Consider the following 27,725-nt stretch of genomic DNA (forward strand, 5'->3'; position numbering starts at 1 on the left):
TTAAAATCTACATCAGTTCAGCCTGAAATGTGTATATATTTTTCTGTATAGAGAATGACCATAAAGTATGTAATATCAGTATAATATGTTGCATTATGGGGGCAGCCGTGGCCTAATGGTTAGAGAGTTGGACTTGTAATCCAAAGGTTGCAGGTTTGATTCTCAGGTCCGGCAGGGTGGGGGGGAGTGAATGTACAGCACTCTCTCCACCCTCAATACCACGGCTGAGGTGAGTCCCTTGAGCACTGATCCCCCAACTGCTCCCCGGGCGCCGCAGCAATGGCTGCCCACTGCTCCGGGTGTGTGTTCACGGTGTGTGTGTGTTCACTACTGTGTGTGTGCACTTGGATGGGTTAAATGCAGAGCACAAATTCCTAGTATGGGTCACCTCACTTCCTTTCCTTTCCTTTCCTTTCCATTCAAAAATGTATCTACAAAATAAACAATTTCACCCACTATTCTAATTGATGATGAGCCAAATAGTGTTTGAAGATTAAATCAGGTGAGACAAGTTCTTTACTTAAAATCAATGTTTTATTAAATTGACTCAAACATGCCTTCAGTGGAATTTAGAGAGTCCTAAAACAAGTGTAAACAAAAAAAGAAGAAAAAAAAAAACACAAGTATAACCAAGGAAATTATAGCTGCTGCAAAGCAATGGGAATGGACAAAAAGAACAAGGTCAATTAGATATATGTACACAAGCAAATAACAATCAGTTAGATTAATAAGTACACATTTTACAAACAGTTGCAATTTACCAGAATATGCTCCATTTAGGTCTTATGTGCTAGAATGGATGTTAAGGACAAAAACAATGATCAATTAAAATGTAACTGAAAGGAATGGATGGAGCAACAGAATGGTGCAACATGAAAATAATGGATGATTACAATTAGAATTTCTATTTTCTATTTCTATTTCTGGGCAGTAAATGTATTTTCCTGCCACTCCAGGGATGGCCGTATGGATGTGTTGGCTGTTTGGTCCCTGTTTAAGGACTATGTGGCAGAATCTGCACAGGCGGTCTGCTCGAGAACAGCTCCAGTTGCTCATGTCATGGTCATGCTTAGGCAGAAGAACAAGAACGGGTGGCTGAGCTGAGGGAACTAGGAATTAAAAAGAAGTTTAAGATTTAAGAAAGACAAAAAAAAAATGGACAGGGTAAAAATAATTAATTACATGGTTAATATAAATTGCAGAGTTAATATGGAAATGATGGAAATAAATAAAATGACTAAAGCAGAGTTAAGACAACATCTTAGTGTCAGAGAAGTTTACAAAATGGAGGGGTTGTCTACATGTTGTTCATTCTTACCATTTTCACCACTGTCCTCAAAGGCAAGTGCTTTGTGTGAAGCGGTGCCAGCAGCACTTGTGCAGAGTTCTGAAACAAAGGACAGTCTTTATGTTTTGCATTTGAACAGGTTATTAGCATCATAGTACGATGACAAATTTTGGTTGTGTTTGTGATAACGATACTAAACTAAATCTGACAGGGTTTCTGCTGGTCTCATCAAATCAAATGTAATACTTTTTATAATGCATTAAATTTTTTTACTGCCACGCACGACCCATATATAAATATTTAACATAAATATATAATAAAAAGGTGATTCTTAACTTATAGGTACTTTTTTTGTTCTTTGGTCATTTTTTTTTTTTTTGACAAATTCCTCTTCCTTTGTTAAGCTAAAATTAAAACCACCTTAAATTTTTTTTTACTACTTTACTATTATGATTTTTCCATACTTTTCAACCTCCTTTTAGGTCTCCTTGTTGCACACCCAGACTTTTAAACTTCAACAATGAAAATACAGTTTATAAATATTACTTATCTGGTAACTATTAATGTACCTGAATTAAGTAAGGGATAATGTACAGGCAGCCGGTAGTTATCGCAGAAATAAGCCCCGACAGTGTGATCAGGACCCGACGCGAAGCGGAGGGTCTTGTATCACACTGAAGGGGCTTATTTCGCGATAACTACCGGCTGCCTGTACATTATCCCGCTTATTACACGGCTACTTGCCACATAAGGAAGAAAACTGGACATGAATATGAATTTGAAATCTTTTATTGGCATATTTGTTTTAAATTAACATTTTTATCCTTCCGCGAAACGATATAGTACCACGTGACTAACCTTCAAACTATGTACGTTAGTAAGACAATTTAAATAGATTAATGTCGAAATTTTCCATTGTTAATTGTGGTTGTCCAGTGTTTGTCACAAGATGGCGCCAAACGGTAATATTTGTTGGCACGGAGGGATTTTAAACATACAAGTAGTACCGGCTATGCGTTATTACTTTGGAGCGGTGATTATTTGAAAAGAACGAACCTGCAAATGTCTCAACTGGCCAATCAGAATCAAGCATTCCAAAGAGCCGTGTAATAAGCACTAATAAAATAATAATAATATTATCTCTCACTGAAAAATAATATGTTTCAATCCAGTCATGTTCCAGCATTGGTATGAAGCTTCCCTACAATTACGTTAATTTCATGTCATTTCCACCAACACACACATTTTTTTAAATATTTCAAAAGGTCTCATCACTCATTAAACATTCATCCACAATTTATGAGATCATGCTCTACTTAATATTAAAATTCAATATTCATTATCTAATAAGATCTTACCCAAACTAATGTTTAGTTTCAGAGTGTGACAGGTGTACAGTTCATGATTTGGACCTTAGGGCAGTTAATTTGTCTCGTTGACAACTGTATAAATATTTTACAATCTGAAAAATAATGGTAAAACTAGTTACAAAAATGATCTTAAGACAATTCCTGAGTGACATAAGTTATTCTGTTTTTAAACAACAGCTGTATATTGTGATGTGGTGGAAATTACAGTTGTTCATTGCAAAAAAAATTGTAAAATATAAACAATTTCTCTTGTAATCTAAGTTTCAGACCTTAAAACTTGACAAACTATTAGGGTCTGTGTAATGTGACTTTCGCAAATATTTATTTTCCTCAGCTTAGTTGAAGAAACGTGCATAAATATATAACTGGTCAAAGGTTTTTAATGTTTAAAAACAATTCTGTTCTGCTCACCAAGGCTAAAAAAAAAAAAAAAAATTCTATGCTAGTATCTGTTAAAATGTAGTTCATTGTTGTGATAAAAGCTGAATATTCAGCATCATTACTCCAGTCTTCCGTGTTACATGATCTACAGAAATCATTCTAATATACTGATTTGCTGCTCTGTTATGATTATTGGTGCTCAAACATTATCCATGGTTCTTCTTATTAATATTAAACACATTTTTTTCCCTTTAATTTTCAATTTTTGTGGAAATCATGATACATTTTTTTATTATTATTTGATGAATAGAAAGTTAAAAAATAACAGCATTCATTTGAAATAAAATATTTTTTAACATAAAAAATGTCTTTTCACTTTTGATCAAGTAAATTTTTCCTTGGGAAATATTATATATTACTTTCTATTAATCAAATAATTCTGAAAAATAAAATGTATCATGATTTCAACAAAATTGTGAAGCAAAAACATATGTGTGTGTGTATATATTGATCATTAGAAATGTTGCAAATCAGCATTTTAGTGTGACTTTACTAAGGATTGGCATTATGAAGCTATAATTCAAATTGAATCACATAATACAATCACATATAATATAAGTTATATTTTAAAATGCATTCACATAAAAGGTGTCATAAATTATATATTATATTATATACTATACTATATATATTACATATTATATAATATAGACTATTCAAAAACATTAAACAATCTTAATGATCCCAAACTTTGACCGGTTATATGTTTTAAATTAAGTGCCATTGATTTTGACAATGCAAAGATGATAGTCTTGGATATGTGAGAAAATCTATATAATTTAAACTGCATCCCTTCTAACCTTACTTAAATCAGCATATTCGTGATATCTTCCCCTTAAATTGTTTTCTGCTGATTCATTCAAGAATCAATCAAGTTTCTGTCTTTATGAATGTATCAATGATTCATCGACTCAAAAATTATTTAACTAAAAAAAACCCCGCTGATTTATTCCGTAACAAAACACTAATTATTACTTGTTAATTGAATGACAAATCTGCAATCGTGGTAATGTTCTGAAAACAGCACTCTCTTTTGGTCCGCTCACGTTGCTTAACTAGGCTTACATCGTATGTAATTTTCTTGACTTTAATACTTTTAATGCCCCGCGGAAACCCTGTCTGATCATCAGCCCTACACTAAAATGGAAACATACCTGGAGTTGACTCAGGCCTCTCTGCTGAGGTCTCCTTCACTAGGAACATCAGTTCCGCTGGAAGAGCCACAGGTGTCTTTCCCTTTAGGCCTGGAGAGGCTGGAGCTACACAAACGTAAATAGACCAATTATTATATTTATGCAACCAAAATAATCTCAACATTTGATTACATGATCTAGATTACAGTGTTTTTACCATCAGCTGGTGATGCCTTCAATCCAGCACTTGTATCAGGAGTTGGTTTGGATAGAGCAGCAGATGGAACTACAACATACAAAACCATCAGTCATTTCAGAGTTTACAATATGTGCTAGTAATAGTATAGTGTTGGTGTTAGTAGGAACTAAAACAGCCATGTTTCCTTCTCCTGCCTGTCATAGATTTAAAATGCTTACATTTACACACTGTGTACCTTGAGACCATCTTACAGTTTTTTTTCAGTCGCTAACAAGCGTTTGTCCAAACAGTTGTCACATTTTCAAAACTCTAAACACAATTAGCACAGCATCGGTCTTTTGTGGCCATACTATTCACACATTTCATGTCGTTTTCACCCAATATGCAGTCAGTGAACACATTTCCACAGTGCTTACATTTTCTTAACAGACAAGCTATACCTACCAACAAAATTATGGATTGTTTTTGTAGTATTTACAAATGTTAACACAACATCCCACAATAGCAAAAACAATGTTTCAAACCTTAGATACAGTATAAAAACCTGTATCCTGTAAAAAAGTATGAATTACAGTTTTTCAATCGCTAACAAGCGCTTACCCATACTTCAGATACTTTTTCTAAACTCTTAACACAGACTCACATCTACAAAACATAATTGGCCAAAGGGATAATTTTCGTCTCAAAAATACATGCATCTCTCACTGCATCTGCTCCTCTCACTGCTCCTGCATCTCTCACTGCATCTGCTCCTCTCACTGCATCTCTCACTGCATCTCTCACTGCATCTGCTCCTCTCACTGCATCTCTCACTGCATCTGCTCCTCTCACTGCATCTGCTCCTCTCACTGCTCCTCTCACTGCATCTGCTCCTCTCACTGCATCTGCTCCTCTCACTGCATCTGCTCCTCTCACTGCATCTCTCACTGCATCTCTCACTGCATCTGCTCCTCTCACTGCATCTCTCACTGCATCTGCTCCTCTCACTGCATCTCTCACTGGAATCAGCTGTGGTTGGCCCAATTTACCCAACATAAATCAGCTGTGTGTCAATTATTCATTTGTTTGTTTATTATCAGCTGAGATATATTTTTGATATTGATATTGTTTTTGAACCGATATCATTTCAGAAGCAGAGGTTTTTATACTGTATCTAAGGTTTGGAATATTGTTGGATGTTGCTATTGTGGGATGTTGTGTGTTAACATTAGTAAATACTACAAAAACAATCCATAATTTTGTTGGTAGCTATAGCTTGTCTTTTAAGAAAATGTAAGCATTGTGGAAATGTGTTCACTGACTCCATATTGGGTGAAAACAACATGAAATGTGTGAATGGTATGGCCACAAAAGACCGATGCTGTGTTTAGAGTTTTGAAAATGTGACAACTGTTTGGACAAACGCTTGTTAGCGACTGAAAAAAAACTGTAATAATTGAATGACAGTGGTGATAAGTTTCTGGATGTACTATACATTCAATATATGATTTCCACATAAGATATGTCTCAACTCACAAACAAATGAATCATGTTCATTCATGTATTTCATTCACTTTCTATTGCATCGAATTATCATCATTTCCTGAAATGTGGCATGTGAAATGATCAGGCTTAACATATTAAACATACAGTACTTTGTATTTCTTTTATATGTTTGTTGTTTATGTGATTTACAATATTTGATGTACTATAAACTATAAAGCAAAACAAGTCAAATTATTTTATTTAGCACCGCAAGTGGAATTTATTTGATTTCAGATCTGTTTCCTGACATTCCAATTCCAAATCCAATTCCCTTCCAGGAAGTGAACTGGAATTTACCATTCATTCTCAATTCAATTCATGAATGGCCCCAATCCTGTTTGGAAACATGTGGCCTAACCCTGAAGATCGCAGAGATTGGATACATTAATTCTGTGCTTTTTTTAGTTCGTTTTAGCTATACAAGTAAAACTTAATTAAATCCCACAGACATGCCAAACCAATGTACTATCCTAAACACTACTCACTAGTCTGAGCAGGAGGAGCAATCTGACTCAGTGAACAAGCATGCATTCAAGTGTTAATACCCAATGAAACATGAATGCAGAACAAAAATGCATACTTACCCTCATTGTAGTTGGTATCAATTCATCATGGCACGAATTCATAGTCCTTAGGACAGTTGGAATGATGCACATTCTCGCTGGGAAGAACAGCACTTTTTTCTGCATCTTGATCTACCATGAAAGAAAAACTGAATTTTAGGTTTATTTGTCAAAACCAATCAAACTCTTTGCACTGTTATGTTATAACATATATGCCCTTTACGTTGCACAAGGCTTATATATATATGCACACACATACGGTCTGAGATAAAGTTATCAAATCAACTGTAAACATCTATAAATATTATTCCCTGTCATGCACAAGACTAGTTTTCTTTTTCAGAATATTCCTTTTATTATTAGTAGTGTATATAAAAATAATTAAGGAATATTCTGTCTTGTGCATGACAGGGAATACTATTTAGATATTTTTACAGATGGTTTGGTAGCTTCATCTCAAAAGGTTATGTTGTTTAATGGATGTGTATTATTTCACACATTGAAAGTTGTAAAATTATTATAAAGCCCATACATTTGTTTCTAAAATTAGGCTATTAAGCCTTGTGCAACGTAAAGGACATATATTAAAGTCTACCTTATCTAATTTGCACAAAGAATTTACAGCAGTAAGCTACCTTAGACAGTGCAATGTGTATCTGCGAGTTATCAACACATTACTAGTGAAATCTATGCCATACATAGCTTATTTAACATCACCGAATGAAAACCATTCACATTAACGTAAAAAAAAAAAACATTCATTATTTAGCTCGTATTTACCACAAGCCAAACAAGTGATGTCATGGTAACTAAACAGATAATTTAACCGAATGACATAAAAACTGTACACATGAACATATAAAACGATCATGTTCATTCATAACTTTGTGTGCAAATCAACCTTTGATGATATAATAGTAAACAAAAGCAGACAGCGTAAAGTTTAGTGACGACCAATGGAGCGAAGCAGGCGTTTTCGCTCAACAACTAATTGGATATCATTATTAACGGCACCAAAAACGTAAGCTATAAGGTAATAAATATAAATAAAGTAGCTTACCTTTGATAGATGTGCTGAATAAAATGAACGAGGCAGATCTTCACTGAGTGTATTTCACGCTCCGAGTCTGTATGAAAATGGCGACTTCAAACTTCCTGGGGAGGCGAAACACGGAAGAGCGCCACTAGAGCGTCAGTGGACAAAAGAATATTGCATCCGTAGTGGTTTAGCACTACCATTGAGAATGAATGGGAAACGGTTTAGGGCCGTTTAGCTAAACTATTCTCGGCTGCCGCGCGGGAGACCGGGGTTCGATTCCCCGACGGGGAGACCCAGCTCTTTGCTGCTACTGAACGACTCATCCAAAAGATTTTGGTGCTGACAGAGGTCACAGAAGGAGTTCTGCTTCAACGTCAGCCAGAGCCAAAACAAATGCGTTGGCCGGGAATCGAACCCGGGTCAACTGCTTGGATGGTAGCTATGCTCACCACTATACCACCAACTCAAGTTCCCGACTCCAGCTTTTAGCCATCTGAAAAGAATGCTTGAAATGCACAAGTCACTGATAGGGCAAAAGGAGCTGAAGCCATCTTTGTTTGTATCCCGTCATGTACGAGAGAGTGCTGTCTTTCCATGCGGGCTAAATAAATCTGGAGCTGCGACGCAGAAAGCGCAAAGGCCGCAAGTACAGAACGTGGTGAGGCGCGCTTCGTTCCACCGCCCATTGGCTGGTGGCCAGTTTTACTCTTGACACTCCAATACAGCTCTGTTGTGAGCAGAAAAGAATGCTGGAAGTACATAAGTCACTGACAGGGCCAAAGTAGCTGAAGCCCAAGGTTTGGATCCCATCATGTCATGAGAGTGCTGTCTTTCCATGCTGGCTGAAAAAAAATGTGAAGTTGCGACACAGGAAGCGCAAAGGCTGCAAACACGGTCCACGAGAAAGCACGCTTTGCTCCAATGCACATTGGTGTGTGGTCAGATTTAGTCTGCTATTGAAACTGCAGTGCAGCTCTGCTGTGAGCAGAGCACCCAAAAATACAGGTCACTCGGAAAGGTTCCCCTCCACGGAAATCTTTAGTAAAAGGCGAAAGATTTATGCGTCTATGAAGAGAAACTCGAGTTGTGTGCCCATGCGCTTGAGCATGTGCGCTCCCTGTGGTAAACCACTATACTCACAAAGGGTAATCTAGGGTGCCGATAAGATTTTCATCTCCCCCTCACTCCAAATGGGAGGAGTAAAAGTTAAAAAGTCTCTTCCATCATCCATTCTCGCCTGCCACACAGGAGGCCTGGCTCTGATTCCCGGGCAAATGCAGGAACAGAGTTCTTTTAAGTAAGGGGTGTGTGTTTGCATGTGTGTGGGATTCTTTAAAATGAGCCTTGAAGGCCAAGCCTGATTTGCTAGAAGGAGCTCCAAACTTTGCATATTGACCCAACCCCCCTTTACCTGGATTTGACGTGTAACAGTTACGCACCATTACTAAATCCAGGGCAATGTGAAGGCCGAAAGTCTCCCAGCCGAGCATTGGTGGTTCAGTGGTAGAATTCTCGCCTGCCACGCGGGAGACCCGGGTCCGATTCCTGGCCAATGCAGGAACGGAGTGCTTTTAATTAAGTTGTGTGTGTGCTTGCATGTGTGTAATGTTCTTTAAAATGAAGCCTGATTTACTTGAAGGAGCTCCAACCTTTGCATACCGACCAACCCCCGTTCCCTGCCGAATCTTTTCAGAAACTCATTAGTCCGTCTATATTCGTCAAATGCCTATAAAACTTGTTCACTTTATCTATAGGTTGACGAAGTTTAGCAGTGGGCAATATACTCGTAAATGCGGTGTTAATTCCAAACGTTCTCCCTCCTTTCCGAGCATTGGTGGTTCAGTGGTAGAATTCTAGCAGTGGGCGATATGATCCACGTAAATGCGATGTTACTGCCACATGATTTCCCATCCTTTTTTTCATGTTCCCATTATGAAAAGTAAAAAAAAAATAGTAATAATAGTAAAGTGGTCCAAATGAGGACCCCCTGTAATGTGTAGCATTCAAGATATTGGGAGACTCAATAAGATCAAGGCAGGTTGATTTGTTTTTTTCATGGAGTAGTGGCTCCTTATGCTGATGTCGGTGAAGTCAAGTCGGCTGGGGGCGAAGCACAGCGGGTACAGCTCCTCGTTAGTATAGTGGACAGTATCTCCGCCTATCACGCGGAAGACCGGGGTTCGATTCCCCGACGGGGAGACCCAGCTCTTTGCTGCTACTGAACGACTCATCCAAAAGATTTTGGTGCTGACAGAGGTCACAGAAGGAGTACTGCTTCAACGTCAGCCAGAGCCAAAACAAATGCGTTGGCCGGGAATCGAACCCGGGTCAACTGCTTGGAAGGCAGCTATGCTCACCACTATACCACCAACGCAAGTTCCCGACTCCAGCTTTTAGCCATCTGAAAAGAATGCTTGAAATGCACAAGTCACTGATAGGGCAAAAGGAGCTGAAGCCATCTTTGTTTGTATCCCGTCATGTACGAGAGAGTGCTGTCTTTCCATGCGGGCTAAATAAATCTGGAGCTGCGACGCAGAAAGCGCAAAGGCCGCAAGTACAGAACGTGGTGAGGCGCGCTTCGTTCCACCGCCCATTGGCTGGTGGCCAGTTTTACTCTTGACACTCCAATACAGCTCTGTTGTGAGCAGAAAAGAATGCTGGAAGTACATAAGTCACTGACAGGGCCAAAGTAGCTGAAGCCCAAGGTTTGGATCCCATCATGTCATGAGAGTGCTGTCTTTCCATGCTGGCTGAAAAAAAATGTGAAGTTGCGACACAGGAAGCGCAAAGGCTGCAAACACGGTCCACGAGAAAGCACGCTTTGCTCCAATGCACATTGGTGTGTGGTCAGATTTAGTCTGCTATTGAAACTGCAGTGCAGCTCTGCTGTGAGCAGAGCACCCAAAAATACAGGTCACTCGGAAAGGTTCCCCTCCACGGAAATCTTTAGTAAAAGGCGAAAGATTTATGCGTCTATGAAGAGAAACTCGAGTTGTGTGCCCATGCGCTTGAGCATGTGCGCTCCCTGTGGTAAACCACTATACTCACAAAGGGTAATCTAGGGTGCCGATAAGATTTTCATCTCCCCCTCACTCCAAATGGGAGGAGTAAAAGTTAAAAAGTCTCTTCCATCATCCATTCTCGCCTGCCACACAGGAGGCCTGGCTCTGATTCCCGGGCAAATGCAGGAACAGAGTTCTTTTAAGTAAGGGGTGTGTGTTTGCATGTGTGTGGGATTCTTTAAAATGAGCCTTGAAGGCCAAGCCTGATTTGCTAGAAGGAGCTCCAAACTTTGCATATTGACCCAACCCCCCTTTACCTGGATTTGACGTGTAACAGTTACGCACCATTACTAAATCCAGGGCAATGTGAAGGCCGAAAGTCTCCCAGCCGAGCATTGGTGGTTCAGTGGTAGAATTCTCGCCTGCCACGCGGGAGACCCGGGTCCGATTCCTGGCCAATGCAGGAACGGAGTGCTTTTAATTAAGTTGTGTGTGTGCTTGCATGTGTGTAAGGTTCTTTAAAATGAAGCCTGATTTACTTGAAGGAGCTCCAACCTTTGCATACCGACCAACCCCCGTTCCCTGCCGAATCTTTTCAGAAACTCATTAGTCCGTCTATATTCGTCAAATGCCTATAAAACTTGTTCACTTTATCTATAGGTTGACGAAGTTTAGCAGTGGGCAATATACTCGTAAATGCGGTGTTAATTCCAAACGTTCTCCCTCCTTTCCGAGCATTGGTGGTTCAGTGGTAGAATTCTAGCAGTGGGCGATATGATCCACGTAAATGCGATGTTACTGCCACATGATTTCCCATCCTTTTTTTCATGTTCCCATTATGAAAAGTAAAAAAAAAATAGTAATAATAGTAAAGTGGTCCAAATGAGGACCCCCTGTAATGTGTAGCATTCAAGATATTGGGAGACTCAATAAGATCAAGGCAGGTTGATTTGTTTTTTTCATGGAGTAGTGGCTCCTTATGCTGATGTCGGTGAAGTCAAGTCGGCTGGGGGCGAAGCACAGCGGGTACAGCTCCTCGTTAGTATAGTGGACAGTATCTCCGCCTGTCACGCGGAAGACCGGGGTTCGATTCCCCGACGGGGAGACCCAGCTCTTTGCTGCTACTGAACGACTCATCCAAAAGATTTTGGTGCTGACAGAGGTCACAGAAGGAGTTCTGCTTCAACGTCAGCCAGAGCCAAAACAAATGCGTAGGCCGGGAATCGAACCCGGGTCAACTGCTTGGAAGGCAGCTATGCTCACCACTATACCACCAACGCAAGTTCCCGACTTCAGCTTTTAGCCATCTGAAAAGAATGCTTGAAATGCACAAGTCACTGATAGGGCAAAAGGAGCTGAAGCCATCTTTGTTTGTATCCCGTCATGTACGAGAGAGTGCTGTCTTTCCATGCGGGCTAAATAAATCTGGAGCTGCGACGCAGAAAGCGCAAAGGCCGCAAGTACAGAACGTGGTGAGGCGCGCTTCGTTCCACCGCCCATTGGCTGGTGGCCAGTTTTACTCTTGACACTCCAATACAGCTCTGTTGTGAGCAGAAAAGAATGCTGGAAGTACATAAGTCACTGACAGGGCCAAAGTAGCTGAAGCCCAAGGTTTGGATCCCATCATGTCATGAGAGTGCTGTCTTTCCATGCTGGCTGAAAAAAAATGTGAAGTTGCGACACAGGAAGCGCAAAGGCTGCAAACACGGTCCACGAGAAAGCACGCTTTGCTCCAATGCACATTGGTGTGTGGTCAGATTTAGTCTGCTATTGAAACTGCAGTGCAGCTCTGCTGTGAGCAGAGCACCCAAAAATACAGGTCACTCGGAAAGGTTCCCCTCCACGGAAATCTTTAGTAAAAGGCGAAAGATTTATGCGTCTATGAAGAGAAACTCGAGTTGTGTGCCCATGCGCTTGAGCATGTGCGCTCCCTGTGGTAAACCACTATACTCACAAAGGGTAATCTAGGGTGCCGATAAGATTTTCATATCCCCCTCACTCCAAATGGGAGGAGTAAAAGTTAAAAAGTCTCTTCCATCATCCATTCTCGCCTGCCACACAGGAGGCCTGGCTCTGATTCCCGGGCAAATGCAGGAACAGAGTTATTTTAAGTAAGGGGTGTGTGTTTGCATGTGTGTGGGATTCTTTAACCCTCTGGGGCCTGAGGGTGTTTTGAGGCCCTGAAGAAGTTTGACATGCCCTGACATTTGTTGTTTTTTCAGTATCTTAAAAACATTTTAATGGCTAAAGTCTGATTACATTGTAATCAGCACATATTGGGCTACAATAATATGTAAGCAACATTAATGTACATGGTTGTGTTTTTGAGAAAACTACGTTTATGCGTGGTTAGTGAAAAACTAAAGTTTTGAAGTCACTGAAATAAGGCCATGAAGCACATATAGGACATTTCTTTACAAGACTTTTGATAATTGGATGTCGTAGGCTAGAATTTTATCAACCAAATGATGTGAAAATCATCTCGTTCACTCGTTCAGAAAAAAACAATATATTGATGTAAATTTTCTAAAACATGTTTTGTGATCGAAAGGGATTATTCATAGGTGTGGCAATGGCCCATGAATATTTAGCAATTCACACCTGAGAGACAAAAGAGCCCTCCCTAATGGCCCCATCAATGACTGACTTGACTAGCAGAAGAAGAAACAATGTGAGAAGATTCAAAAAAATCGTTTTTTGAGTTTATTTGTATTTTATTTACAACACAGTATAATCAAAACATACATAATGAAGGTCAAAGACACAATATTGAGCTCCCTCATCTAACCACACAGATGTGCACAGACTTTGTGGCATTTCTGAAAACTTTTTCTGAATTCAGTTCAACAAATAAAACAAGTAAATCTTACCTGATATTAAAGTGTGTGCACTTTAAATATCTGTATTTGTACTGTATTTTTATCTGTATCATCTGAAGTTTGTACAGCGCTCTCAGAGGAAAACAGTTTGAAGAGACTCAAGGAAAGGACAGCAAGATTCATCTGTTGAGCAGGTTTCTGAGCACTAAAAACAACAAAAGCAAAACATCTGTGAGCCTATTCATATTAGGAGCATCTATAATAAATAAATACACACACATACACTACCAGGCAAAGGTTGGACACACTTCCCTTTACAGGGGAATAACTGGTATATAGTATATAGTCATAGATTCTAGCATTTGTACTAATGTAAAAAAGGACATGTAATATCTGAGAAACTAATAATTATCGTTTAGCACTATATTACTAATAAACGTGATGTAAACATACATTCAGTGTAAGCACACATATTACTTTTACACCCTACTGTTATACAATAAAATAAATAAATAAATAAGTATGATTCTACAGTCATAAACATATTGTCATAAATGCATCTCACAGTCATAATCACATCGTTTTTCTAGAACATTATAAATATCCTGGCATCGTGAGAGATGCAATGCAATCAAACGTACTTCATAATGTTTCATTTGATAAAGTCAGGAATTTTAGTTTGGAATAAGTCTAACTAGTAAAATGTGTACACGTTTTGTCAAAGTAAATAACAGCGAAAGCTAGTAGGAAAATGAAAGTAAGACTTACTCATGTAAATGTCTCCTCCTGCTGGGTTTGCGTTGCATCGCGTCCTTCTTGTGATCGTGGTAAATATAAATCTTATTCCTCACAGCATATCTTCATTCAGAAACAAACTGTAACCAAGATGAACTTGAAGTCATGTTGCTTTGTTGCGGTGATGTGGGAGTTTCCTCGCGTACAGATACTCCGGTCCTTGTCACGCTTGTGGCACATGGCTAATTTGCATATCTAAAGGAATTTCGCTAGTGGGCGCGGTCACATTAGAGATAATTAGTTGGAATTGGATAGACTAGACATCTCCTTGGTTTCATATAGATTAATTTATCACAGATTATTTGTTTTTGATCAAACTTACTTCGTTTAAAAGCATAAATCTCAAGCTTTCAGTAGATACCACTTTTCTGTTTGTGTGCTGAGTATTCACCGAGTTTGAATGATATAAGTGACGCATTTCTAAAAGCAGTTTGCAGAGACAGAGAAAACAGAAATCACCCTGTTTGTTTTCTTTATTCTAAATAAAACAGCACAACTTTCTGCTGTTCTTGTGAGTGTGCACAAATAAAAGTACACACTTTACAGTTTCCAATGATGTATATCTCTAATTTGTATGACTAAAACCGACAGAGCATTTTTAGTGTCTTTTGCGCTGATCTAAAAAAAAAAATGAGCTGGTATCGCCGGCGATACAGCCGGCCTCAGGGAGTTAAAATGAGCCTTGAAGGCCAAGCCTGATTTGCTAGAAGGAGCTCCAAACTTTGCATATTGACCCAACCCCCCTTTACCTGGATTTGACGTGTAACAGTTACGCACCATTACTAAATCCAGGGCAATGTGAAGGCCGAAAGTCTCCCGGCCGAGCATTGGTGGTTCAGTGGTAGAATTCTCGCCTGCCACGCGGGAGACCCGGGTCCGATTCCCGGCCAATGCAGGAACGGAGTGCTTTTAATTAAGTTGTGTGTGTGCTTGCATGTGTGTAAGGTTCTTTAAAATGAAGCCTGATTTACTTGAAGGAGCTCCAACCTTTGCATACCGACCAACCCCCGTTCCCTGCCGAATCTTTTCAGAAACTCATTAGTCCGTCTATATTCGTCAAATGCCTATAAAACTTGTTCACTTTATCTATAGGTTGACGAAGTTTAGCAGTGGGCAATATACTCGTAAATGCGGTGTTAATTCCAAACGTTCTCCCTCCTTTCCGAGCATTGGTGGTTCAGTGGTAGAATTCTAGCAGTGGGCGATATGATCCACGTAAATGCGATGTTACTGCCACATGATTTCCCATCCTTTTTTTCATGTTCCCATTATGAAAAGTAAAAAAAAAATAGTAATAATAGTAAAGTGGTCCAAATGAGGACCCCCTGTAATGTGTAGCATTCAAGATATTGGGAGACTCAATAAGATCAAGGCAGGTTGATTTGTTTTTTTCATGGAGTAGTGGCTCCTTATGCTGATGTCGGTGAAGTCAAGTCGGCTGGGGGCGAAGCACAGCGGGTACAGCTCCTCGTTAGTATAGTGGACAGTATCTCCGCCTGTCACGCGGAAAACCGGGGTTCGATTCCCCGACGGGGAGACCCAGCTCTTTGCTGCTACTGAACGACTCATCCAAAAGATTTTGGTGCTGACAGAGGTCACAGAAGGAGTACTGCTTCAACGTCAGCCAGAGCCAAAACAAATGCGTTGGCCGGGAATCGAACCCGGGTCAACTGCTTGGAAGGCAGCTATGCTCACCACTATACCACCAACGCAAGTTCCCGACTCCAGCTTTTAGCCATCTGAAAAGAATGCTTGAAATGCACAAGTCACTGATAGGGCAAAAGGAGCTGAAGCCATCTTTGTTTGTATCCCGTCATGTACGAGAGAGTGCTGTCTTTCCATGCGGGCTAAATAAATCTGGAGCTGCGACGCAGAAAGCGCAAAGGCCGCAAGTACAGAACGTGGTGAGGCGCGCTTCGTTCCACCGCCCATTGGCTGGTGGCCAGTTTTACTCTTGACACTCCAATACAGCTCTGTTGTGAGCAGAAAAGAATGCTGGAAGTACATAAGTCACTGACAGGGCCAAAGTAGCTGAAGCCCAAGGTTTGGATCCCATCATGTCATGAGAGTGCTGTCTTTCCATGCTGGCTGAAAAAAAATGTGAAGTTGCGACACAGGAAGCGCAAAGGCTGCAAACACGGTCCACGAGAAAGCACGCTTTGCTCCAATGCACATTGGTGTGTGGTCAGATTTAGTCTGCTATTGAAACTGCAGTGCAGCTCTGCTGTGAGCAGAGCACCCAAAAATACAGGTCACTCGGAAAGGTTCCCCTCCACGGAAATCTTTAGTAAAAGGCGAAAGATTTATGCGTCTATGAAGAGAAACTCGAGTTGTGTGCCCATGCGCTTGAGCATGTGCGCTCCCTGTGGTAAACCACTATACTCACAAAGGGTAATCTAGGGTGCCGATAAGATTTTCATCTCCCCCTCACTCCAAATGGGAGGAGTAAAAGTTAAAAAGTCTCTTCCATCATCCATTCTCGCCTGCCACACAGGAGGCCTGGCTCTGATTCCCGGGCAAATGCAGGAACAGAGTTCTTTTAAGTAAGGGGTGTGTGTTTGCATGTGTGTGGGATTCTTTAAAATGAGCCTTGAAGGCCAAGCCTGATTTGCTAGAAGGAGCTCCAAACTTTGCATATTGACCCAACCCCCCTTTACCTGGATTTGACGTGTAACAGTTACGCACCATTACTAAATCCAGGGCAATGTGAAGGCCGAAAGTCTCCCGGCTGAGCATTGGTGGTTCAGTGGTAGAATTCTCGCCTGCCACGCGGGAGACCCGGGTCCGATTCCCGGCCAATGCAGGAACGGAGTGCTTTTAATTAAGTTGTGTGTGTGCTTGCATGTGTGTAAGGTTCTTTAAAATGAAGCCTGATTTACTTGAAGGAGCTCCAACCTTTGCATACCGACCAACCCCCGTTCCCTGCCGAATCTTTTCAGAAACTCATTAGTCCGTCTATATTCGTCAAATGCCTATAAAACTTGTTCACTTTATCTATAGGTTGACGAAGTTTAGCAGTGGGCAATATACTCGTAAATGCGGTGTTAATTCCAAACGTTCTCCCTCCTTTCCGAGCATTGGTGGTTCAGTGGTAGAATTCTAGCAGTGGGCGATATGATCCACGTAAATGCGATGTTACTGCCACATGATTTCCCATCCTTTTTTTCATGTTCCCATTATGAAAAGTAAAAAAAAAATAGTAATAATAGTAAAGTGGTCCAAATGAGGACCCCCTGTAATGTGTAGCATTCAAGATATTGGGAGACTCAATAAGATCAAGGCAGGTTGATTTGTTTTTTTCATGGAGTAGTGGCTCCTTATGCTGATGTCGGTGAAGTCAAGTCGGCTGGGGGCGAAGCACAGCGGGTACAGCTCCTCGTTAGTATAGTGGACAGTATCTCCGCCTGTCACGCGGAAAACCGGGGTTCGATTCCCCGACGGGGAGACCCAGCTCTTTGCTGCTACTGAACGACTCATCCAAAAGATTTTGGTGCTGACAGAGGTCACAGAAGGAGTACTGCTTCAACGTCAGCCAGAGCCAAAACAAATGCGTTGGCCGGGAATCGAACCCGGGTCAACTGCTTGGAAGGCAGCTATGCTCACCACTATACCACCAACGCAAGTTCCCGACTCCAGCTTTTAGCCATCTGAAAAGAATGCTTGAAATGCACAAGTCACTGATAGGGCAAAAGGAGCTGAAGCCATCTTTGTTTGTATCCCGTCATGTACGAGAGAGTGCTGTCTTTCCATGCGGGCTAAATAAATCTGGAGCTGCGACGCAGAAAGCGCAAAGGCCGCAAGTACAGAACGTGGTGAGGCGCGCTTCGTTCCACCGCCCATTGGCTGGTGGCCAGTTTTACTCTTGACACTCCAATACAGCTCTGTTGTGAGCAGAAAAGAATGCTGAAAGTACATAAGTCACTGACAGGGCCAAAGTAGCTGAAGCCCAAGGTTTGGATCCCATCATGTCATGAGAGTGCTGTCTTTCCATGCTGGCTGAAAAAAAATGTGAAGTTGCGACACAGGAAGCGCAAAGGCTGCAAACACGGTCCACGAGAAAGCACGCTTTGCTCCAATGCACATTGGTGTGTGGTCAGATTTAGTCTGCTATTGAAACTGCAGTGCAGCTCTGCTGTGAGCAGAGCACCCAAAAATACAGGTCACTCGGAAAGGTTCCCCTCCACGGAAATCTTTAGTAAAAGGCGAAAGATTTATGCGTCTATGAAGAGAAACTCGAGTTGTGTGCCCATGCGCTTGAGCATGTGCGCTCCCTGTGGTAAACCACTATACTCACAAAGGGTAATCTAGGGTGCCGATAAGATTTTCATCTCCCCCTCACTCCAAATGGGAGGAGTAAAAGTTAAAAAGTCTCTTCCATCATCCATTCTCGCCTGCCACACAGGAGGCCTGGCTCTGATTCCCGGGCAAATGCAGGAACAGAGTTCTTTTAAGTAAGGGGTGTGTGTTTGCATGTGTGTGGGATTCTTTAAAATGAGCCTTGAAGGCCAAGCCTGATTTGCTAGAAGGAGCTCCAAACTTTGCATATTGACCCAACCCCCCTTTACCTGGATTTGACGTGTAACAGTTACGCACCATTACTAAATCCAGGGCAATGTGAAGGCCGAAAGTCTCCCAGCTGAGCATTGGTGGTTCAGTGGTAGAATTCTCGCCTGCCACGCGGGGGCCAGCCGTGGATAGTTGGAACACGCTGACAGCCAATGAAATGCAAGCTTTGTTGCCGCTGTCCAAGGTTTTGAATTACACCGACAACCAATCAGATTTTTTCACATTATTTGGGGTAAACGTCTGGACCGGGGTTCGAATCCCGCTCACTGCAGTTTTGCGCTCTGCTCAAATGTGAACTTAAAGCAAATGTAAACACAAAAAGACACCCTACAGCCTTCCAGTAAAAACGTTACATCATTATTTACATGAAACAATTATTTATATTTCTTTTATGTGTGGTTATTGGCCAAAGTAGCTACAGTATTGAATCAGCACCTTGGACAGCATCAGATTTAATAAAACATATATAAATCTTACTCAAAATTCAATATTTATTTGTCATGTTATGTTTATAAATGTTTTATTTGACATATGTTAATAAATATATTTTATATTATATATATATTTATATGTAAAACATATTTATATATTCATATATTTTATTTTTGTATTTACTATATAAATACTGAACTTTATAAATGTTATTCAAAATTCAATATATATTTGTCATGTTATTCTGCAAATTCCAAATGTACAAAATAAGGCAGCAACTTTATATTGAATTTTATATAATTTATACATAATTAAATTTTTATGTATTTGTATAATAAATATATATATATATATATATATATATAATTTGCAACTGTAAATCCTGTAAATTTGTTTTTAAAGTTTACATGTTTTTGTGGGTACAAACAAGTGTGATGTATTTTAGTTGCATTTCTACTTTATTAATTTTATTTGCTTATTTTTGTAAATGTGTGTTTATTGGCCAGTTTAGCTCAGACAAAATTAAGCAGAAATAAATGCTATTTATTAATGTCAGGTTTTAATCTACAAACATCAAATTAACAAAAGATTTAAAAGTAAAAAAACAACATTTTAATTTATATGACATAAAAATAATATTGACATGAGTTGTGGATTAAAAGGTTTCTAATCAATTATTATTATAGTTACAGAGTTATATGAAGTAGGTGAAACTATAAAACAATAAAAACTATCAATGAAATCTAAATAAATCCAAAGAACATATATAATTATTTACAGAAAACAAAAGGAAAAAAAGACTTATTTTCCTTTCTCTGCAATCCATCTTTGCTTTTCTGCCTCATAAAAAGCAGAATCTTTAAAGTCTTTCCAGGTCAACTCTTTGTCCATGCCCTGATCTTTGTAAATAAAAAAGACTTTAGCAGGACAGTATGTGTATTTCCCTGATACCCCGGGAAAGCCCGTGTGAACATGTGGACTGTTTGGGCCCTGCTTCAGTTCCATTTTGCAGAATCTGCACAGGCGACCAGTGGGTTGAGGTTGCGTATCAGACCTCTTCCGTTTCTGTTGCCCTCGTTTTTTTGTGGCTTCCAGTTCCCTCTGAAAAAACTCTGTCTCCATAAAGTCCTGAAAAGGCATTCTTTGGTTTGTTAGACCTTCTGCACTGTAGGTTGTAAAAACCTTTGTTGAACAATAGAAGTATCTAACAGGACCCTGCTGGTAAAAGAAGTGAATGGAGGAGCCATCATTCTCGTACCGAGATTTGGGCTGTCCACAGGCGAGACAGGTCTTTGTTTGTTTCTTTTTCTGTTCGGTGGGTTGTTGCTGTTGCTTTTGCTGCAGCTGCTGTTGCTGTCTCTCCATAATTTCTTCCACAATTTTCTCAACAGCCACGTGAGTCATGTGGTTGGAGGAGGTGCAGGTGTGAGCATGACTGCTGGAGTCACAGTTGTAACTGGAACACTAGTAGTTTCACTACCCTCTGTCAGCGAATACCAGAGTTGTTGTGTCTCAACAAGTTTTTCTGGACTTGTATTTAAGGAAGAACTGGTGTTTAAGAGTTTTGCAAGGTGTTTGACATACTGTGAGATGTGTAATCTTGTGGTTGAATGGAGCATGCTGTTAGGGTCAGTACAGGAACTGTGGACCATTGCTGCATACTCCTGATCCACAAGCTTAAGCATGTCCTTCTTTCCATGGTGTTTCTTTAGTAAAGTGTCAATGGTCTCCTTCATTGGGGCTGTCCACTTTTTGTGATCTAACACAAACACTCTACCACCAGTCTTCACAGGTCCAGTGCGGCTGCTAGCAGGTGAGGCTTTCATGGGCAAAGGTGGTGTGAATGTGGCACCTACAACAATCACATTAACATTTAATCAGTATTTAGCCAAGATGATAAATAGCAGAAACGTTTTTGGTTTGACCATCTGTTACTACTCACCTGTTTCTGAACGAAGATCAGCGTGACCAGGAAAAGATGAGGACAGAGAAGGTACAGGTTGGGGACTGGAGGTCACTACAATAGCAAGTAAACAATTGTAAATGCATTTTTAAGACAAAAATACAAATGAGATACTGGGATGACATGACACTGTGTGTCTAACAAATGTTCACCTGTCTCTGAAGAATGCTCAGCCTTGCATGGAAAAGATGAGGACAGCAAGGGGACAGGCTGGGAACTGGCGGTCACTACAACAACAACAACAACAGAAACAACAACAGAAAATGAAACACTTTGTAAATATATATATAATGAAGCATATATGTCTTTTCAGTTCCTGTGTCTGTAAAAGTTTACCTGACTCTAGATAAGGACTTGGAGTCACATCAAGAGGACCAGAAGTGTATTGCGACATGGCAGTGGATGTGTCACTCTGCTCAGCTGGATGTACTTCAGTCGTCTTGGTCTTGTGCTTTTCCCAGTCCAGGACAACAGGGCGACATCCAGGTTCAACATACTCCAGCCCAAATCTTTCTCCAGTATCTCTGCTAGATACCCAAAGGGCAGGATACTTTGGCACACCTAACAGCCTTTCTGAGACTGTATTCATCTCTGCCATCAGAGCTGGATCAAAGGCTGCTGGAAGCTGAACACCTGGCTGTTTTAGGTCCACCAGACGCTGAAAATTCCAGCGTGCCACTCCGGTCATCCCCTGAGCTTGAAACAGTTCTGAGGAGACACGTGTGCCAGTGACCCACTGAGCCTGGTGGAAGTGGTACCCCTCTTGCTGAGAAGTTCCTCTTATGGGGATACATACTGGAACTTTGGCCCCCTCACCCTGAACGTGGTTCAGTTGCAGTGTTCCACCATGCCTGTACAAGATTTCACCAGCAACCTCTGGATCACTTAGACATCCTCGCAGAATGTGAACCCGCTGTATGTGCCATGTTTTTAGCATGGACGGTTTGTACAGGGGAACACCATCAGGATCTCCTGCCAAATGAAAATGGTGCATAACATCCTCGACCCTCCTCACAAGTTCTTTAGGCTGTGTGATCTTTGTTCTGCAGTGTTCCCGAATGTGCTGCTTTGTGGGGTTGGCAGGCTCAATACCACAAAATGCGTAAGCATCCTTGAGCTTCTGCAGATCTTCCTGATCCACAACACAGAAGGCAGCAGACAAGAACTGGGAGAAGGAGCTGTAAAGGGCATGATGCTCAGAAACACACTCACGGAGGAAGCGCCTCATACAATGGAACAGGTCCAGCTTGATCATGATGTGCTGATTGTAGAAAGATCTGGAAGCACACTTGTTCTCTAAGTTTCCAGAAGTGGCTTCGGCAATAATGTCATCTGTAGTCTGCCATGCTTCCCAGTTCAGGTGCTCTGTTTTGTGAGAGTCTGGCACTCTGAATGGTGCACAGCAATCTCTGGGGAAAAAAACAGAAAAGTATAATGTTAATGTTAAAATCAGTCAATGGATCTGTTCATCAGTCAGGATAATAGTGTTAACTGATGTATACATTCTCTATGTGATATGTCTTAGGCAAGGTACAGAATTATCAAGCCTACCTGTCAACCCACTGGTAATGTGCCTTCTCCATTCCTGCCGTCTGGTACCGATTTGCGAGTCCCCTGTACATGGGCTCCAGGGACTTTTCCGTCTCTGACTGTACCATCACCCATGATAAGATCATCCAACTTTCATTCATGATGGCATAGGATGACATTGTGCCAGAAGTAAATGTAACCTTCCTGGCCACCTTTCGGGTGTGGTCGGAACGAAATGCCTGCCCAAAGGTTCCTTGTAGGAGCTGTATAATAGCTCTCTCTTGGCGCTGATACTCGTGCAGGAGACAGTCAGTGAGATAATGTGCAGACACAGCAATTCCACTCCATCCATTGGGATCAGCATACTCGCCAAAGGGAGCAGGCTGGGTCTCCTTTCTCAGGAATCCTGTGATGCTTCTCTGTCCATACACTGAAAAAAATGTTATGTTGAATTTACATAATTTTATTACGTCAAGGGGTTGCACGAAATAAATTTATCTAAATCCAGATATATTTTTTAAGTTGAGTTTACTTATATTTTATAAATTGGTTGTATTTATATTTTATACATTGAGTTTATTAATCTCTTTCAGTAATTTCAGATTAATTATATTCATAATTTTAGCTAAACTATTTTGAGTAGAATTTACTCAAATTAATTGTGCAACCAGATCAATTTAATCGTTTAATTTCTACATATTAAAATTAATTTTAATCCAATATTTTTTTTAAAAATCTATCTGGCAGAGGTGGGACCAAGTCTTTCTATTCAAGTCACAATTTAAAGCCGAGGATCAAATGTTGATGTTTCATTGGTTAAGATGATGCTACCATCATGAAGATCAGTGTTTGCTTTAGTTGGGCTCTTGACCCTTGACTTATTATGTTAGATCTCTTGCTGCAACATCATATGTAGTGCTATAGATTAGAGAGTTTGAATGTAATATGATAGTTATCAGGTAGTGGACTGATTATATGTAGAGTAACTACTATTGTGTTTAGGTGTTGATGAGTAGCTCTGTGAAGATTGACATGTAATATTTAGTTTTGTTCTGATAGGGCATGTTTGAATGGACAACGGGCATGTCCATTCAAAACTTTGCGAGCAGATCATCCTATGATGATAATTAACAGTAAATAATGCCCCAAATGATAACGTTTATCAATAACCAAGACCTCACGGAGCGAAGCAGCGGTTTTCATTTAACAACTAACGTGATTTCAGCATTAACAACATGAAAAAGTACATAAAGTAACTTACCTTTGATAGATTTTCCGAATAACAGCGTAGCAGATCGCGACTGTACTGTCCGAGTGTGGATGTGTTAATGGCGAATTCAAAGTTGGCGCTGGTGCAGAAACACGGAAGTGCGCCAAAAGGGCGCTAGCGGCCGAAAGTGTATTGCATCCGTAGTGTTTCAGCACTACCATTGAGGATGAATGGGAAACGGTTTATGGCCGTTTAGCTAAACTATTCACGGCTGCCGCGGAGGTGTTAGGCGAATGTGATGACCACTACACTACAGAAACTTGGTTACGATCCACCGTTCTTTTAACTCGGCTTGGCAGAAGGCCTTTGTAGTGTTGACGAAGAAAGCAACAGATCCCTACTTAAGCAATTTTGGAAAAAGCCACCAGCTGTTGCCACCAAGTTTCGAAGTGGGGACCTTTCGCATGCAGCAAACGTGACAACCACTACACTATGGAATCCATCGCAGAGACGACTGCCAGCAATCTCCTGGTGATCGCTTGTGGAAGAGCGAACTAAGGAAAAGATAATTAAACACCTCACCTGACTTTGCAAACATTTCATGTTTTCCCACAAAAGAGAAACTCTGTTTCTGCTCGGTAAATCCACTTGGCAGAAGGCATTTGTAGTGTTTACGAAGAAAGCAGTAGATCCCTACTTAAACAATTTTGGAAAAAGCCAACAGCTGTTTCAAAACAGTTTCAAACAGGGGACCTTTTGTGTGTGAGGTGAACGTGATAACCATTACACTACAGAAACTTGTGCAGAGATGACATCCAGCAATCTCTTGGTGATCGCTTGTTGAAAAACCTATAAAGTAAAAGATTACTAAATCTCTCATCTGACGATGCAAACAATTAATGTTTTACGTCCAAGGCAAAAAGCTGTTTCCGCTCAGTTTGGAACCGAGGACCTTTCGCGTGTAAAGCGAACGTGATGACCACTACAGAAACCTGACGGGGAGGCTCTCTTCTTTTAACACTACTTGGCAGAAGAGGCCTTTGTAGTGTTGACTAAGAATGCAGCAGAGCCTGGTTTAAGTAATTTTGGAAAAAGCCAGTAGCTGTTTCCACCCAGTTTCGAACTGGGGACCTTTCGCGTGTAAGGCGAACGTGATAACCACTACACTACGGAAACTTGCAAAAAGTACACAGCCAGCAATCTCCTGGTGATCGCTTGCTGTAAAACGAATAAAGGAAAAGATAACTAAATCCCTCCCCTGACTTTGCAATCAGTTCATGTTTACCCACGAAAGAGAAACACTGTTTCTGCTCGGTTTCGAACCGAGGACCTTTCGCGTGTTAGGCGAACGTGATGACCACTACACTACAGAAACTTGATTACGATCCACCGTTCTTTTAACTCGGCTTGGCAGAAGGCCTTTGTAGTGTTGACGAAGAAAGCAACAGATCCCTACTTAAGCAATTTTGGAAAAAGCCACCAGCTGTTACCACCAAGTTTTCGAACTGGGGACCTTTCGCATGCGGCAAACGTGACAACCACTACACTATGGAATCCTTCGCAGAGACGACTGCCAGCAATCTCCTGGTGATCGCTTGTGGAAGAGCGAACTAAGGAAAAGATAATTAAACACCTCACCTGACTTTGCAAACATTTCATGTTTTCCCACAAAAGAGAAACTCTGTTTCTGCTCGGTAAATCCACTTGGCAGAAGGCATTTGTAGTGTTTACGAAGAAAGCAGTAGATCCCTACTTAAACAATTTTGGAAAAAGCCAACAGCTGTTTCAAAACAGTTTCAAACTGGGGACCTTTTGTGTGTGAGGTGAACGTGATAACCATTACACTACAGAAACTTGTGCAGAGAAGACAGCCAGCAATCTCGTGGTGATCGCTTGTTGAAAAACCTATAAAAGAAAAGATTACTAAATCTCTCTTCTGACGATGCAAACAATTAATGTTTTACGTCCAAGGCAAAAAGCTGTTTCCGCTCAGTTTGGAACCGAGGACCTTTCGCGTGTAAAGCAAACGTGATGACCACTACAGAAACCTGACGGGGAGCCTCTCTTCTTTTAACACTACTTGGCAGAAGAGGCCTTTGTAGTGTTGACTAAGAATGCAGCAGAGCCTGGCTTAAGCAATTTTGGAAAAAGCCACTAGCTGTTTCCACCCAGTTTCGAACTGGGGACCTTTCGCGTGTAAGGCGAACGTGATAACCACTACACTATGGAAACTTGCAAAAAGTGCACAGCCAGCAATCTCCTGGTGATCGCTTGCTGTAAAACGAATAAAGGAAAAGATAACTAAATCCCTCCCCTGACTTTGCAAACAGTTCATGTTTACCCACGAAAGAGAAACACTGTTTCTGCTCGGTTTCAAACCGAGGACCTTTCGCGTGTTAGGCGAACGTGATGACCACTACACTACAGAAACTTGATTAGGATCCAACGTTCTTTTAACTCGGCTTGGCAGAAGGCCTTTGTAGTGTTGACGAATAAAGCAACAGATCCCTACTTAAGCAATTTTGGAAAAAGCCACCAGCTGTTGCCACCCAGTTTTGAACTGGGGACCTTTCGCATGAGGCGAACGTGACAACCACTACACTATGGAATCCCGTGCAGAGATGACTGCCAGCAATCTCCTGGTGATCGCTTGTGGAAGAGCGAACTAAGGAAAAGATAATTAAACACCTCACCTGACTTTGCAAACATTTCATGTTTTCCCACAAAAGAGAAACTCTGTTTCTGCTCGGTAAATCCACTTGGCAGAAGGCATTTGTAGTGTTTACGAAGAAAGCAGTAGATCCCTACTTAAACAATTTTGGAAAAAGCCAACAGCTGTTTCAAAACAGTTTCAAACTGGGGACCTTTCGAGTGTGAGGTGAACGTGATAACCATTACACTACAGAAACTTGTGCAGAGATGACAACCAGCAATCTCTTGGTGATCGCTGGTTGAAAAACCTATAAAGTAAAAGATTACTAAATCTCTCATCTGACGATGCAAACAATTAATGTTATACGTCCAAGGCAAAAAGCTGTTTCCGCTCAGTTTGGAACCGAGGACCTTTCGCGTGTAAAGCGAACGTGATGACCACTACAGAAACCTGACGGGGAGGCTCTCTTCTTTTAACACTACTTGGCAGAAGAGGTCTTTGTAGTGTTGACTAAGAATGCAGCAGAGCCTGGTTTAAGTAATTTTGGAAAAAGCCAGTAGCTGTTTCCACCCAGTTTCGAACTGGGGACCTTCCGCGTGTGAGGTGAACGTGATAACCACTACGCTATGGAAACTTGCAAAAAGTAAACAGCCAGCAATCTCCTGGTGACCGCTTGCTGTAAAACGAATAAAGGAAAAGATAACTAAATCCCTCCCCTGACTTTGCAAACAGTTCATGTTTACCCACAAAAGAGAAACTCGGTTTCTGCTCGGTTTCAAACCGAGGACCTTTCGCGTGTTAGGCGAACGTGATGACCACTACACTACAGAAACTTGATTAGGATCCAACGTTCTTTTAACTCGGCTTGGCAGAAGGCCTTTGTAGTGTTGACGAATAAAGCAACAGATCCCTACTTAAGCAATTTTGGAAAAAGCCACCAGCTGTTGCCACCCAGTTTTGAACTGGGGACCTTTCGCATGAGGCGAACGTGACAACCACTACACTATGGAATCCCGTGCAGAGATGACTGCCAGCAATCTCCTGGTGATCGCTTGTGGAAGAGCGAACTAAGGAAAAGATAATTAAACACCTCACCTGACTTTGCAAACATTTCATGTTTTCCCACAAAAGAGAAACTCTGTTTCTGCTCGGTAAATCCACTTGGCAGAAGGCATTTGTAGTGTTTACGAAGAAAGCA

At 41.0% G+C, this 27,725-nt stretch overlaps 1 protein-coding gene and 16 non-coding genes across 17 annotated transcripts in view; 5 read left to right on the forward strand and 12 right to left on the reverse strand.

Annotated features, from left to right (window-relative positions):
* The window catches only part of LOC141326050 (uncharacterized), a 239,686-nt gene that overhangs the window by 16,222 nt on the left and 195,739 nt on the right, over positions 1-27,725 (forward strand). The window lies entirely within an intron of this gene.
* On the reverse strand, positions 8,529-8,644 carry LOC141327207 (U5 spliceosomal RNA). Its single transcript, XR_012354517.1, has one exon. It is a non-coding gene; the product is annotated as a U5 spliceosomal RNA (small nuclear RNA).
* On the forward strand, positions 9,685-9,756 carry trnad-auc (transfer RNA aspartic acid (anticodon AUC)). The gene has a single exon. It is a non-coding gene; the product is annotated as a tRNA-Asp (tRNA).
* Positions 9,860-9,931, reverse strand: trnag-ucc (transfer RNA glycine (anticodon UCC)). Its single transcript has one exon. It is a non-coding gene; the product is annotated as a tRNA-Gly (tRNA).
* LOC141327208 (U5 spliceosomal RNA) lies at positions 10,437-10,552 on the reverse strand. Its single transcript, XR_012354518.1, has one exon. It is a non-coding gene; the product is annotated as a U5 spliceosomal RNA (small nuclear RNA).
* On the forward strand, positions 11,593-11,664 carry trnad-guc (transfer RNA aspartic acid (anticodon GUC)). The gene has a single exon. It is a non-coding gene; the product is annotated as a tRNA-Asp (tRNA).
* On the reverse strand, positions 12,345-12,460 carry LOC141327210 (U5 spliceosomal RNA). The gene has a single exon (XR_012354519.1). It is a non-coding gene; the product is annotated as a U5 spliceosomal RNA (small nuclear RNA).
* Positions 14,998-15,068, forward strand: trnag-gcc (transfer RNA glycine (anticodon GCC)). Its single transcript has one exon. It is a non-coding gene; the product is annotated as a tRNA-Gly (tRNA).
* On the reverse strand, positions 15,814-15,885 carry trnag-ucc (transfer RNA glycine (anticodon UCC)). The gene has a single exon. It is a non-coding gene; the product is annotated as a tRNA-Gly (tRNA).
* On the reverse strand, positions 16,391-16,506 carry LOC141327211 (U5 spliceosomal RNA). Its single transcript, XR_012354520.1, has one exon. It is a non-coding gene; the product is annotated as a U5 spliceosomal RNA (small nuclear RNA).
* trnag-gcc (transfer RNA glycine (anticodon GCC)) lies at positions 16,906-16,976 on the forward strand. Its single transcript has one exon. It is a non-coding gene; the product is annotated as a tRNA-Gly (tRNA).
* Positions 17,722-17,793, reverse strand: trnag-ucc (transfer RNA glycine (anticodon UCC)). The gene has a single exon. It is a non-coding gene; the product is annotated as a tRNA-Gly (tRNA).
* Positions 18,299-18,414, reverse strand: LOC141327212 (U5 spliceosomal RNA). Its single transcript, XR_012354521.1, has one exon. It is a non-coding gene; the product is annotated as a U5 spliceosomal RNA (small nuclear RNA).
* On the reverse strand, positions 24,978-25,050 carry trnav-uac (transfer RNA valine (anticodon UAC)). Its single transcript has one exon. It is a non-coding gene; the product is annotated as a tRNA-Val (tRNA).
* trnav-aac (transfer RNA valine (anticodon AAC)) lies at positions 25,177-25,249 on the reverse strand. The gene has a single exon. It is a non-coding gene; the product is annotated as a tRNA-Val (tRNA).
* Positions 26,034-26,106, reverse strand: trnav-uac (transfer RNA valine (anticodon UAC)). The gene has a single exon. It is a non-coding gene; the product is annotated as a tRNA-Val (tRNA).
* trnav-aac (transfer RNA valine (anticodon AAC)) lies at positions 26,233-26,305 on the reverse strand. The gene has a single exon. It is a non-coding gene; the product is annotated as a tRNA-Val (tRNA).

This window comes from Garra rufa, chromosome 2 (genome assembly GCF_049309525.1).
Source record: "Garra rufa chromosome 2, GarRuf1.0, whole genome shotgun sequence".
Classification (NCBI taxonomy): Eukaryota; Metazoa; Chordata; class Actinopteri; order Cypriniformes; family Cyprinidae; genus Garra; species Garra rufa.